This window comes from Euprymna scolopes, chromosome 1, assembly GCF_053919585.1.
Source record: "Euprymna scolopes isolate OS-2025 chromosome 1, ASM5391958v1, whole genome shotgun sequence".
In the NCBI taxonomy this organism is placed as follows: Eukaryota; Metazoa; Mollusca; class Cephalopoda; order Sepiida; family Sepiolidae; genus Euprymna; species Euprymna scolopes.
The window spans coordinates 84,523,627-84,538,626 of NC_136482.1; the positions used below are offsets into that span (position 1 = coordinate 84,523,627).

At 31.5% G+C, this 15,000-nt stretch overlaps 1 protein-coding gene across 1 annotated transcript in view; it reads right to left on the reverse strand.

The window, feature by feature from the left end:
* The window catches only part of LOC145245728 (low-density lipoprotein receptor-related protein 5-like), an 847,618-nt gene that overhangs the window by 832,185 nt on the left and 433 nt on the right, over nucleotides 1–15,000 (reverse strand). The gene's annotated exons all lie outside the window — the stretch shown is intronic.

Genomic DNA, 15,000 nt, shown 5'->3' on the forward strand with positions numbered 1-15,000 from the left:
ATATATATATATATATATATATATATATAACCATATATATATATATATATAGAGAGAGAGAGTACATGCAGTACTATTTCGCTGTTTCACAGTGAATTAGTACGGCTAGATAAGCAACTACCTCAAGCCAGGATCGAAACCCGATCACCCAAACAACAGTCGGATCTTCTAATATATATGTATGGGAGAAATAAGCTTATTCAATTATATTTCATCCTTAATTTATATCAATCTTTTTATTTATGAGGCTCGATGTATCTTAAATATAACTACAGAGCATATACAAAAAAATGACAGAAAGTCTATATTCCAAATTTCAAGATGTTGTTCATCTTACCGTTTATTTATTTCAGCATGCTATAATGTTCAATTCTTGACAGCACTTGTTTTGTAGCACTGAAACTATCATCATATTATATCAATTTTAGAATATTTTCCGTTTGGACTTATCAGAAGAATAAGACCTCAGTAACTTTAAAAGAAAATAAAAAGAATATAGGCATGATTACATAAATCCGAAAAAAAAAATCGTTTGAATATAGACTTTTTGTAATTATATATATATATATATATATATATATATATATATATATATATATATAATCACGCTTCTTAATTATAGGTGGAGCCAGCTGGTAGCTGAAATAATCGTTTCCAGGTAGTGTAAAGCAGTACACTTTTATAATGACATGACTGGAAGTCCGAAACGTTGAAATTAAGTCAAGTCATTCCAACCGATATAGTGACTTGCAAAAATGGCAATGCGAAAATAAACGACCCTCTTTGTAGAAAACTGCCCAGTTGAGGATGAAGAAATTAATGTTTTTAGCCAATTTTTCGATATTTGTTGTCCGAAGGGTCGAACTTCAAAATGATACTAATCTCTTGAAAATCTGTTGCCTCTGTCGAAAGTTTTAGACAGGCAAATATACATACATACATACATGCATACATTTAAACAGACAGGTTATATTTATATTATAGATGACTAGAGAGCTAAATTACATATGTAAGAGCATATATTTCAACATTATAGGTTAGTTCGATCAATCGTCCATCAATGTGTGCAGTTTCGCAGGAACACTGGAAATCTCACCCATAGTGCAAAATAAATAAATAAATAAATAAATAAACATAATTTTTTAATCAACAATTTGCTAATAATTGTTAATTTGATATTGGCTATCTAACAAACATTCGATTGAAGAGTATCGATACATGATATTTTTAGCACTACAAGCTATATTTCCATTGTTTCCACGACACTGCTGGTGTTGATGGACGATTGAACTTATCAAGGAGTAGTTTCGAAATGCCTACTATTTTGAAAGCTGCTTTGATAGAGACCTAATACGCGCATAATTGCACAATATTATAAATATATAACCATATATTTACATATGCAAAAAAGAGATTTATAGTCTATAACAAAAAAATAATTAAATGAATCCAAACATATCTACCCCCTCCACACACATGCACACAATTTCATGTATTAGAACTAATGCAATAATTACCTTTCAAAATAAAAGGAGACCTTTGATGCCTTGCTAAACAAAGCTATCAAGCATGAAGGCGACATAAAATACCAGCTGGCCATCCAGTCATAAATTAAGTGGGTTTCCATTGGTAAATTTCCTTCAGCAATTACCTAACCTGTGTTGCTTCTTTTTCATACTTCTTCCATTTTTCCGGGTCATTTTTTTAATCTTTTCAGACAAACACATTTTTGTAGATGCGTCCTTGTACCTCTATAAGAGGTTTTGTCCACCAGGCAGCGACACTTCAGTTTTCAATTGCGAAACACACAAGTTGAATGTACTAGTTTTGGAACGATTAAGCAAAATAGAAGGATCGCAAATGATATGTCCCGCGAAAGGCGCTTATTCGTTAAAAGTAGCAGAGTCGTTTTGGTAACAATTTTGAATAATCTGGGAAGTCGCCTTACTGGACTGAGCTGGTGTGCCCTAACGTGAGGCTTGCCGCATACCTTTCGACATCTCTCCTTGGCACCTGCAACAGTCGGTATTTATGGTTTAACCAGCCAATTATATGTGTGTAGGAGAAAGAACCCGGATGTACTCATATTCATTACACCAGGAAAAATATAAACTTTATATTGGAGTCGGAAAAAATTCTGTCTATTTTTCAATGCCAAAAACGATTCTTTTAATTATTATTTTTTTGTTTGTTTTGGTTAAAAATTTATTTTTTCATTGCCGATAAAAATGATAAAATAATAAATATTGATATTAAACTACCAGTAAAGTTAAAATATGGAGATCAACCTCCACAAGTCTATTTTTATGTTTGCGAAAATATATGAACCTATTATATAGGTTTTTATCATAATCTGAAAAAAAAAAAAAAAATAGTGTCGGAATTGGTATCGGAATTAGGAAAAATCTGAGAATCGTCTAATCTTATTTTATGTGTTTAAACATTTCTATAAATGGACTAGCAAGGAGAGCCAATGTTGACTGTGATTAAGTGAGGATCCACAAATGCTTCATACTGTCAATACTTTTATTGTCATCGAAACAACAAAATCGGCAATTTTTCAATTAAATTAACTGATTGCCTGCTCTAGCCAGGGATCCACCACGGTGCACTGAGAGGAAACTTCACATGCTTCACCACAGTGACTTAATCCACAATACATTGTAATCTACATTGCGTTGTAGAGAACCTACTATTCATTCCATAAACTTATTTTTATACAATGGCTTGAATTAAAGTTTAAAATGCAAAAGTCAAGTATCATGGTTCAGTTGTGTTCTAAACAGAAACATTCATTTCGAACATGCATCTGTCTTATCGAAGAACCTACTGTCGATTTTATACGCCGGGCTTTTCTACTTGCACGGTGATAAAACTGATCAAATGCTCTTATGTTGTTAGACTGTATAAGGGTGCTTTTTATATATAAGTAAAGATTGAGATCTATCAGTTGCTCTGCTTATCATGTTTACGTTTATATATATATATATATATATATATATATATATATATATATATATATATTGTTTTTTTGAAAGTCGTTTCAGACAAGACGTGAAGCCTTTTGATGCATGAAGCTAAAAAGAATGAAAAATAATTATCACGAAAACAGAAGTCTTGTAAAGATCACGACTATAGGTAGGAGGAAAACAATCAGCAAAAAAAAAAAAATGGTTCCACAAGCATGCAGTTCTTGGAAAGAAGTTACTGGAATAGGAAGCCGTGTGACAATGAGGTATAAAAATTATTTGTAATTTATAGCATCTTTTTCCCCACTAACTTTATATTTCCCGTTAAGTTCATATCTGTTCCCACATAATTTCTTAACATCTTTTTCCATTCATTTTTTTTTTTACATTTCTCTTCCCATTAAATGTGTAACATTTCTCTTCCTATCAAATTCATAACATATCTTTTCCCATTAAATGTGTAACATTTCTCTTCCTATCAAATTCATAACATCTTTTCCCATTAAATGTGTAACATTTCTCTTCCTATCAAATTCATAACATATCTTTTCCCATTAAATGTGTAACATTTCTCTCCCTATCAAATTCATAACATATCTTTTCCCATTAAATGTGTAACATTTCTCTTCCTATCAAATTCATAACATATCTTTTCCCATTAAATGTGTAACATTTCTCTTCCTATCAAATTCATAGCATCTTTTCCCATTAAATGTGTAACATTTCTCTTCCTATCAAATTCATAACATATCTTTTCCCATTAAATGTGTAACATTTCTCTTCCTATCAAATTCATAACATCTTTTCCCATTAAATGTGTAACATTTCTCTTCCTATCAAATCATAACATATCTTTCCCCATTAAATGTGTGACATTTCTCTTCCTATCAAATTCATAACATATCTTTTTCCATTAAATGTGTGACATTTCTCATTCTCTTAAATTCGTATATCTTTTCATATTAAATATACAACATATCTTTTCCTATTGGAGTTTATGTGCAGAAGAATAAGCCCCATATCGACAAATACTTCAACTATATTTATATTTTGTTGCCTTAGGATGAAAAACTACAGAAACTTTCATCTTTAATTCGCTATGGTATCAAAAAAAAAAAAAAAAAAAAAAAAAAACTGCAGTAAATAATTATTTACACCTTGAAAAAAATAATTCATAGTAAAACGAAAAAAAATTCTTCCAAACACTTCATATCCGATCAATATTAATTAAAGGAAAAATCAGTAAAAGTCAAGAGTAGTGAAATGCAGTTGGGAGGGAAAGAAGGTGGATAACGAAAACCAATGATCAGAGTCCGCGCTTCTTTTTCTTTCTTTTTTTAAATAAATACTTAAAAAAAACATTTTTGCACAGCTACGTGCTTATTTTCTGGTTGGGTGTAAGTTCAAAGTTCAACAACTTATGCCACTGCTGATAAGGAGAAGTAAGTGTGTTGTTGTTGTTGATTTTTTTCGTCTTTTTTTGCCGAGGAAGAATGAACGGTATTTTTCGTTATAAAATCAAAGAAATAAACAATTTAGAAACAGAAAAGCAACACACAAACTGAACATTCTGAGATTTACTTACGTCTGGCTATCAATTTACTCGGGTTGTTATCCAACTTTCCTGACACGATTCTTTTAGCACAAGCATGTTTCTAATACAAATGCCCGGGAGATTATATATATATATATATATATATATATATATATATATATATATATATATATATATATATATATATATAATGCATGTGTATTTATACAGATATCTGTACATAGATATGTATGTGTATTTAAACATATGTATACGTGTGTGTGTGTATATGTAACCTCGAAAAGTATGCAGCCTGGGAAACTGAAAATTTAGAAAACATTTATTGATAGGTAATACCTATTGTTAAAATTCCACAAAAATTGAATATATATTAATTTTAAGGGATGTCTTCTTGTACATAAAACTAAATTCAACTAAATATAATCCATATTACTCACCCTTACGCCTAACAGCGGTGTTCAAAAATTTAGTAAAGTTAAAAGCCTTAGTAAATACTGTTGTACAAAGATAAAATTGAACCAATTGAAATCTGACGGATACTAGTGAATACTCTGAGTATTAGATTAGCTCAATGTATATGACTTTAAGTAATTCAGAGCTCATATAAGTTGGAAGAATACATAATTATTATGATGTAACTATTCTTATGCAAACATATTTCATAGACATATTTGTTGTAATATACCAAACTCCACTAACAAACTGAGCTATAAGGAAATGATGTTTCTAATTTTTGTTACTTGAGGAAGAGACCATTTTTAATAAAGATTTCATAAAAGTGTTTAAAAAATGTTGAGTTCATGGAATGTGTTCATATAATAATGATTATCTCACACATTTGATATTTTTCAAGTTACAACATATATATATATATATATATATATATATATATATATATATATATATATATATATGTGTGTGTGTGTTCTGAAAAAATGGTTAACATTGTGGCTACATTCCGATGCCAAAAACGATTCTTTTCATTGCACATTTAAAAACTTAGTTTTCCATTGGTGATACTATTAATAAACTAATTAAAAAAATTATTTCAAAGTACAAATAAAAAAATCTATAGATCAAATCCCACAAGTCTATTTTAGAATATTCAAAAATACATGCACATCTTACATAGGTTTCACGGTAATCCAAAAATAAAATTAATAAAAAGACAATAACTCTGTAGCTAAATATTTAGTCATCTTAAAAAAATTGAATCGGGAACTTAGGACAGAACCGGTAATTTTATAGAAATCGGGAATATATTGGAATTGTCTGATCACTAATATTTATGTATGTGTGTGTGTGTGTGTTTATAATTTCCAATTTTAATGTTCTTAAAAACCAACTAGTAGTAGCTAGCCATCAATTTAACCCTCCTTCCATGCATGTTGTTTAAACTTCCCCTTTGTTGAAATATCTATAGATCGTTTATTACTCTCGTGGTGTGAGAGTGAAAAAGAAAAAAAAAAGAGAAAGATATAGCAAATGAGAAAATGGAAAGAGAAAGATATAGCAAAAGAAAGACTATTTTGGGATTTTTGTCTTTTTAAAAATTTAACTGGCTGAATCAAACGCGAACACAATGAATAACTCAATGGGTCGGTTTTCGAACATATATTTATTTCTGCTGATTGTTTTAAAGTCTTCATGGTGAGGCCATTACTCTTAGTTTAGCCTACAATTTTATAAGAAGTTGTGTAGAACGCCGTCAGACTTGGATCAGAAATTTTGCGGCCTTTTTGGTTCGGCTCTTCTACTTTCATGTCTCGTTCATTTATCGAGCCTTTCTTATTGGACTTTCAAATCTCTTATTCGCCAATTCTTTTTTTCTATTTTTTTTTTATTGATCACTGCGCGGTCAGATCTCTTTTCGGCCATTACAGAATCGGTCTTTATTGGCATCTCTCGCAGAATTTTATATATTTTAGAACATTTTTTTACCTTATGTTTAGACCAATTCCACATGACATTAATCCTTCTTTAGGTATGTTCTTTAAGGTTTTATTTTTTTTTTTTTATTTCTCCCAAATCAATTATATCTTTACTTCTAAAGTTTTCAGGTCATCTTTCAACAAATGCCCACTAGAAGTTGTATAATTTGGCCACCATTTTTTTTCTTTGTTCACTTTCATTTTATTACCATATTATGGTTGATGTATTCTGACATATTTTTTGCATTATTATATTATTGTTATCATTACTCTTATTATAGAGAAATGAAAGTTACGTTCTAAGCTTACTAGTTAAAAGAGCTTAAGTTGTTTCCGTTGATGGTTAGACGTTGTTTAATGTTGTTCTATAAGTATTCCAGACTTTCATAACCGACAATCTAGAAAATAAGAATGTTCTTCTTCATTGGTTAATATAAAAAAAAAGTCACAAAGTTTTGAAGTAAAGAATGAAGATATAGGTCAAAAGTAAGTTGGTTGTTTTTGTTTTACGGCATATCAATCTTTTTCAGGTTATTTAATGCCGAATCTAGTTATTTTGAGGAACGATTTTTAATGAAGTATATATTTTTTTTAATTCAGATTCTATTTAACCCATAGTTGGAACCCTAACAGGTACTATCACTCCAGGTCAGAGTGGACCTAGGAGCAATGGCAATTAAAGGGTGGATCCACACTCCCCAAGGCCCGCAAGGTGGGGTCTCACCATCAGATATAGTTTTAGGTCATATCCAGGACCATCAAAGGTAAGAGGAGGAACACTTAAGAGAAAGAGGAAGGTTAGCCGAAGTACGGAGAAGACAGAAGAGAAGGGAAAATAGTAGAACAAGTGAAAATAGTAGAACAGTGAACGAGCCATAAAAAATGACCAAGTTCAGAATTTGCCCCACACCATTTAGCCCCCCAAATCCCGGTAAAACGAACAAACGGTGCAGTTTTAGGCTTTAACATATATAATTTTGAGTTCTGCACCATGCAAAAAAAAAAAAAAAAAAAAAGAAATGACTAAGTCCATCATTTGCTCCCCACCCTATTTAGCCCCCAAAGTCCCCAAGGCTTTAACATTAAAATTTGAATTCAGCACCATGTAAAACTGCTAAATAAACATACATAGAAAATTTTGAACAAATATTGTAAAATAGTCCTAAAAATGGAGTGTTTTATTAGCCCTAAAAGAGCCCTTGGGGCACACCCAAGAGTTATCGTGAAGTAAAGACAAACAAAATTATATAGAAATCAGTTAGTTACAACTTTTTAGAAAGTTTTATAAATATTCAAGGCAGTATTATTTTTTTTAATAAGCACAAAAGTGTCAATTTTAGCCATTTTGACCCGAAAGGCACCCATAGGGGAGCAACCGGAAAATTCGTTCTGTCACGTTTTTACTCATATCGTGTTTAATGTTTGTGGAAAATGTCAAAATCTGTCAAGGCGTAGTTATTGAGAAAAGTGAAGACGGACGGACGGACAAGGTTGAATTTACAGGTCCACCCTCCTTTTGTCGGGGACCAAAAACAATCTGGAGGTTAACAAGACAGAGGAAGAATAAAAGCACGAAGAATGAGAAGGAGTACCAATAAGAAGGAAGCAGGAAAAGAGTAACACATGAAGAGAGGCAGAAGGGAGAAGGAATAAAATAGACAGAAGAGGAGAGAGTAACACAAAGAAAGAGGAGGAAGAGAAAAAGTAACAAAGTAACAAACGACTTTTAAAAGCCCACAAAAAAAAAGTTAAATATTTTGTGCCAAACCAGTTGGAGCTTATCTCACAAGAAATAATAGTCAGGCGGTTTGACACGCATTTTTTTTTTCACACAGGAATCACCACTTATCAAGGCCAGGAGACCACTCGAGGATAAGGGTTAATGGGTATACATTAGTAAACATAAGTAGTGGGAATTTTGCGAATAGGATTACCATGTAAAACAATATAATATTTGCTAACAGTTTGTCCATCAATATTTCTTAGAAATGAAAATGAAGTCGGTCTTCTTATTTCACGACGTAGGAGTCTCAAAAAAGAAATAGTCATGGTGACATGGGTGCACAGAGTAACCTCTTTCAATTGTAGTGTTAAATTTTACACCTGGATGACCCTCAACATTAGCTCCTCGTTTTCTCCTCTGCATGTGTTGTTACTCCATGTATAATAAGATGAAACCTGATTATAAATAAGAGTTTTTTTTAGTAAAATTATTTTGTTCACACAATTTAAATAGTGCAGTGAGATTGGTATCTTTTGGGTTTAGGACAACTTGACACACATTTTTATCTATAAAATAAACCCTCTGACAATTTTCAAGATGAACTGCAAGCTGTTGGATTGGAAGATGCCTTTCGTGAATAGAAAACGCCAAAGTGCTTCATTAGTCTTGATATATCTACCAAGTGCATATCAAGTAACTTCATCACTAACAGGTTTTGTGAGGAAAACATGGCTGCATCAGATCTCTTGTTTATGTTCTTGCAAACATATTTGATTGATTTCACAGAATTGCAAAATTCAACATTTATGTGAGCATTGCAGGTAAGGGAGAGTAAGGTACAATCCACCTATTCTCAACTCCATGCCTGCCAACCAAAGTTTTAAGCCACCATCTTCAGACGATCTTCTCTTTTAAGACGGATAATCACCCTCACTAAACTGATAGTTTTTAGGAAATCTTTTTATATATTGGTCATCAACCATAAAAGGTAACTTTCTATAGATATTACCACAAGGCTCATGCACTATGTTACGCTTTACTATTGCAAATCAGGTTGGATCAGTTTGTGTATCAGTTAACTCAGCTGATATAATGGAATCAATTTGATTGGAGTTGATTTTTTTGGTAAGCCACAATAATATATGTGCAAGAAGCATTCAATTGTGTACATGTAGTTTCGTAGTGGGCCAAACAATTGATTTGTTCATCAGATTCATCACGTTGATTATCTTCAGACGAAACACTTTGGTCAATATATCTTGTCGATTGATGTATGTTTGTCCAGGGAGAAGTTCATCTTAAATTTCCGCTCATTTTAGATTTGAAGTGAACGTGATAAACAGGTCCGGTTTTCCATATTTTCTAACATAAAGCATTGCATCTTGGGACCTTTCATGGATATATCGTAAACTACCTTTGATGCTAGAAGGGAATATGCATATCTAACCTATATAATTATTTATATGATCTTTAAGATGTATGTAGGAATCGACTCTTAGCTTGTTTTAATAAGTTTTGATATATAAAAATCTTTCTGATTCAACATTTGCAAGCCTATCAACTGCAAACTGATGGAAGAGATTTTGATTTCTGTGAAGATGATTAAAGGAATAATCTCTGATCATAAAATGGTTCGCATAAAACTCCATACAATAACCATGTTTTGTGGTATTTCCAAACTGATTTTGGGTTAAGTGAAATGTGATGAAAGGACTAGAACCAAAATTTTTATTTTTATTTTAAATTATTTAAAAAAATAAATTCTTATTCGATCAATCAAACTATAAAATATATGTGAAAAGTAAAGAAATTCTATTTCTTTGCATTGGAAATTTCTAAGAAATCATTAAAAAAATATTTGTAAATAAAATGTATTTTATTAGCTTCAAAATGATGTTTTTTATATATAAGTTAAACGTAAAAAAAAACATTAATTTTGCACCAACCTAATGTTTGTCAAATAATTCCAAGTATAATATCTATCATGGAAAAAAGAATTTAAATTTTATTTTCAAATGAATAATTAAAAATTCAGTATCTGCTCTTTCCTCGCCAGTCAGAGGAGAACAAATCCTTTTCAATTGAGGTAATTCTTGCCTCTCACAATCTTCATATATCTCCTATATGATATTTTGATAGCAGAAATTCTCTTCTGAACCAAAGTACCGTAGGTTTGCAACAAAAGATGCCATATACATATTTCTTATGTCTAGACTATTAGTCACTATCTTATGTAACTTTAGAATGCCTTTTTAGACATGTTTAGTCGTTATAATAAAATCCTATATTACATCATAGGAACAACAACATCACCATCGCAACCATCTTTAGAGGAAGTAGTTCCTATTTTCTCTCTAAATAACAAGTCCTCCTGCTGCCCCAACTCTTCACCAGGAGTATTTCTGCATGTCTGACAGATATGGACTTTCACCCTTATTAATTGGATCATATACTCATAGACATACCATGATCTTTCCATTTTCTAATTCAAAAATAAATTCTCACATTCCACCAAAACTCATTTGCTGAGAGCTGACAATTCGTTCATTCCAGAATAAATATCTTAGTACAAAAACAAACGCTCCAGAAATTTTCAAATATGGCGTCACTCTCTACAAGACAGAATTGTTTTAAATAAATGAAATCAAATACAAATATAACCAACCGCGACACTTGGAGACATGTTCATAAGCCAAGAATTCTTTCCTTTTTTTACATTAAATACACCATAGACGTTAATTGTTCTTATACAGTGGGGTTACATAGATCGTGCATGTTATTAAATACTGTTTTTTGACATATCGGCACATGCTGATAAACCATTATTTTATCTTTTTTTAAGCTAGAGAAATCTTTCATTTTTTAAAGTACGATTGAGTAAAATTCTTTCTTTATATACTAAATAAAAGAAATAAAACAGATTAAGCGAGTAATGTGGCCGAGAACCGAATTTTGCCGAAACCTTACATAGTGAACTGTATTGCTTGACTAACATTTAATCCAACCAGAAATTGATAGTTTATGTACTTCAAGATCTCTTTATGTGTAACTTTGAAGCATTCAAACTGTATATTCCTGGGTGCCTGTGTGTGTTTGTTTGTGTGTGTGTGTGCATGTGTCCGTGCATATGCGGGTTTTTTGTGTGTGTGTATTCTTTATGTGTGTGTGTGTGTGTGCGCGCGGGTTTTTGTGTGCGTGTGTGCCTGGGTGGGTGTGTGCACGTCCCAGTGTGTGTGCTTGTGTGTGCATGTATCTGTGCGATACAAATCAATCTAATACTTTTGCCAACAAGACTCAGCGACGGCAATCGAGGTTGGGCGGGTACAGCTAGTACACGATTCTGTGTTTTACTTTGCCATACTCTATCTACCTCCTTATTTAATTCTTTCATTTATTTAATAATAATAAATGCATCACCATATATAATATAAATGTTTTAATTTTTCCTAAAATATAATTTAAGCAAAATAATTTGTTTGGGAGTATTGTCAAAGCTGATTTAGGTGACTGAAATAGGACTTTACTAATATTTTAATAATTTATGATAAAAAATGGAAGTTTAACTAAACGCCTTTTAGTAACTTTGATATATAAAAAAAATCAGTTACTTGAACGGGACAAGAACACACGGACAGAAAATAATATCAAACAGTTTAACCCTTCCATTTTTATCACAAATTATTTAAATATTGGTCATATCCTATTTCGGTCACCTAAATTCGTTTCGACATTACTCATAAACAACTTATTTTTCTTAAACTATTTTTAGTAAAACAAAAATAAAAACCATTCTATGAAAGCCAGATAGACCCCCAAATGTTTTTATACCACACCTGTTCAGATTGAAGCACGCTTATCACAATATTCTTATATGGATCTATATAAAAAAAAAACCTTGTTAAACTTCGTGATATATTTTCATTCTATAATTTCATTATACCATATTTCTTTAAATGGAAAAATAACTATTAGAGTATACTTGCTCGTATAGATATGAAAAGTCTTTATGAAAATTTGAGGCATATTTCCATTCTATGGATGCCAGGCGCGAATGCAGAATCCTACAATTTTTCAAACTGTAACATACTTATCAAAGTATTTTCATGCATAATAGAACCCCGACATATTGCATTAAAAATTAGTAAATACAGTAAAGTACATAATACACGTGTATATAATCAAATAACATAATACACATGTATATAATCAAATAACATAATACACGTGTATATAATCAAATAACATAATACACGTGTATATAATCAAATAACATAATACACGTGTATATAATCAAATAACATAATACACGTGTATATAATCAAATAACATAATACACGTGTATATAATCAAATAACATAATACACATGTATATAATCAAATAACATAATACACATGTATATAATCAAATAACATAATACCGTAAGGCGGGGCAAATACCGTAACCAGAGGCAGGAGTAATGGTAAAATTTAGTTGTAAGTAACCTTCTTCTGGGAGTTGATTGTTCAATCTTCAGTAAGGGCGATACTTAAAATACTATTGTGAATTACTTAGGACTTCTACCTGGTCATGGCTCATGGGATGAGAGCATGCTACCCCTCAAAAAAGTTCTGTTTGAAATCTCTGTGCAAACTCTTGAGTTGGACAGAAAAATCCTTGAGTTCGACAGAATACATCAGAAGAACGTTGGAGATAACATTGACCGAAGATGAGAGACGTAGTAGAAAGAATCTAAATAATATGTAAAACTGATTTATTGGTTTGAAACAATTTTTGTGGAAGCAGCACACAAATAATTTTCAATATTTCAAAATGAAATTCTTTCAGAAAGAGAGTGACATAGTATTGTTCCAATAAATACACAAAATCCACTTATAAAATAATCTCTCAACCAGTAGCAATGGATCCTACAGTTAGTATATTTTAAAAGTTGATTGTGGGCCTAACGAAACAGGCCTGTAGAGAAAATGTGTACTATCTCTGACTTATAATACCAAGCCCTGCATTCAGTGTTTCTATAGTTTCCTTTCTGTTTGCTTGAATGATAATCAACAAACAAAACAAAAACTGAATAAGAAAAGGAAATAATGCAAATCTTCATATAAAAACAGAATTCTGTTTGCCTTCCCCCTTTCACCCATTTTTTCTCACTATAAAAATTATTTTGTCTCTTCAAGAAGAAACAGGAAATAAATTGAAATGTACATGAGAAAAAAATATATACACACAAAAACTAAACAACATATCTTCCAGGCAAACAGTTTAAAGATTATGATTTTGCAACTTCGCCAAAATTCCATAAATATATCAGCCTACAGCAGAAAGTTAACAAGTCACAGAAACATACGTGCTTTCACCATCGCCATTGTTTTAACACGTTCACCTCTATGATGGACTACACAACAATGTTAAATATACACTTGCTAATAATAGTGTAGATATAATTTGCCAAGTGCAAAAGGTTGTTATGCATGATTGATGGGTGGATGTCGTTTGCGGTGTTCTATGGTCCATATTTGTGGCTAGATGACGGATTAGTTAACAATCATGTGACAGAGAAAGATTTCAGGTTTAAAAAACTATTTAAGATCCTGATAGATAGATGTTCTTAGAGACCCTTTTGTTTTTTCTATAGATAATCTTGAAACCACATATATATCTATGAAAGTGAAATTGTGTGTATGTGTGTACATTTTCCTACCAAACTACTCTGTCAATTTTCAGTCTACAGGCTCGAGATTTGATATAAGGGGTATTGAGATTTCGGAAAATCTTTTTAATCGGTTTTCGGCCAGAAATTTGGCTGTCAAGGGGTCAAAGTTCAACGATTTGAACTTTGAAAACTCTACCAAACACCTCTGCCAATTTTAGGTCTAAACGCTTGAAATTTTAGATGTAGGTTATTTGGACATGGACCAAACATTTTAATTTGATTTGAGCCCAAACAAATAAATGTAAAGGGGTCAAAATTGGGGTAAAAAATTTTTTTTTAAATGACCTCTGCGGTCTCTACTAAATTACTTAGCTACACATTTGAAATTTTAAATACAGTGGATTCAGATAGGGCAAGATTTTAATCGGTTTTTGGACAAAAATTAGGCTGCCAAGAGGTCAAAGTTCAAAAGATTTGACCTTTGCGGTCTCTAGCAAACTATTCAGCAAATTTTGGGTCTAAACATTTGAAATTTTATATAAAGGGTATTCAGACATGCAGCTTGCGTTTTAATCAGTATTTTGGCGAAATTTTGGCTGCCAAGAGGTCAAACTTGAAAGCGTTGACCTTTGCAGACTCTACCAAACTCCTCTGCCAGTTTTGGTTCTAAAATTTAGATGTAAGTTACCAGGACAGGAGTCAAACATTTTAATATATATATATATATATATATATATATATATATATATATATATATACACATAAAGTTATGAAAACTACATAGGGCTAAACTGCTAGTATATATATATATATATATATATATACACACACACGTGTGTGTACCCGATAGAAAAAGATTAGAGAATCAACATAAAAGCTAAAAGTGTATTCATATTTAAAATTTTCTGGAACGCAATGGAATGTGAACGATTCACGCATATGCATTCGTGAAACAGTTGACAAACAAAAATCCGCTGACCCTCACGTACCAATTTTTCACATTTTACTCCTTAGCAGTCCTTCTTTTTCTGGATGAAAATCGATTAAAACGTTCTTCACATGTCTGAATACTCTAAACATCAAATTTCAAATCTGCAGATAAAAAATCCGTTCAGTACATAAGTTTACAAGTGTCCTAACACACATTCTTACTTTTACAGATATATATCGG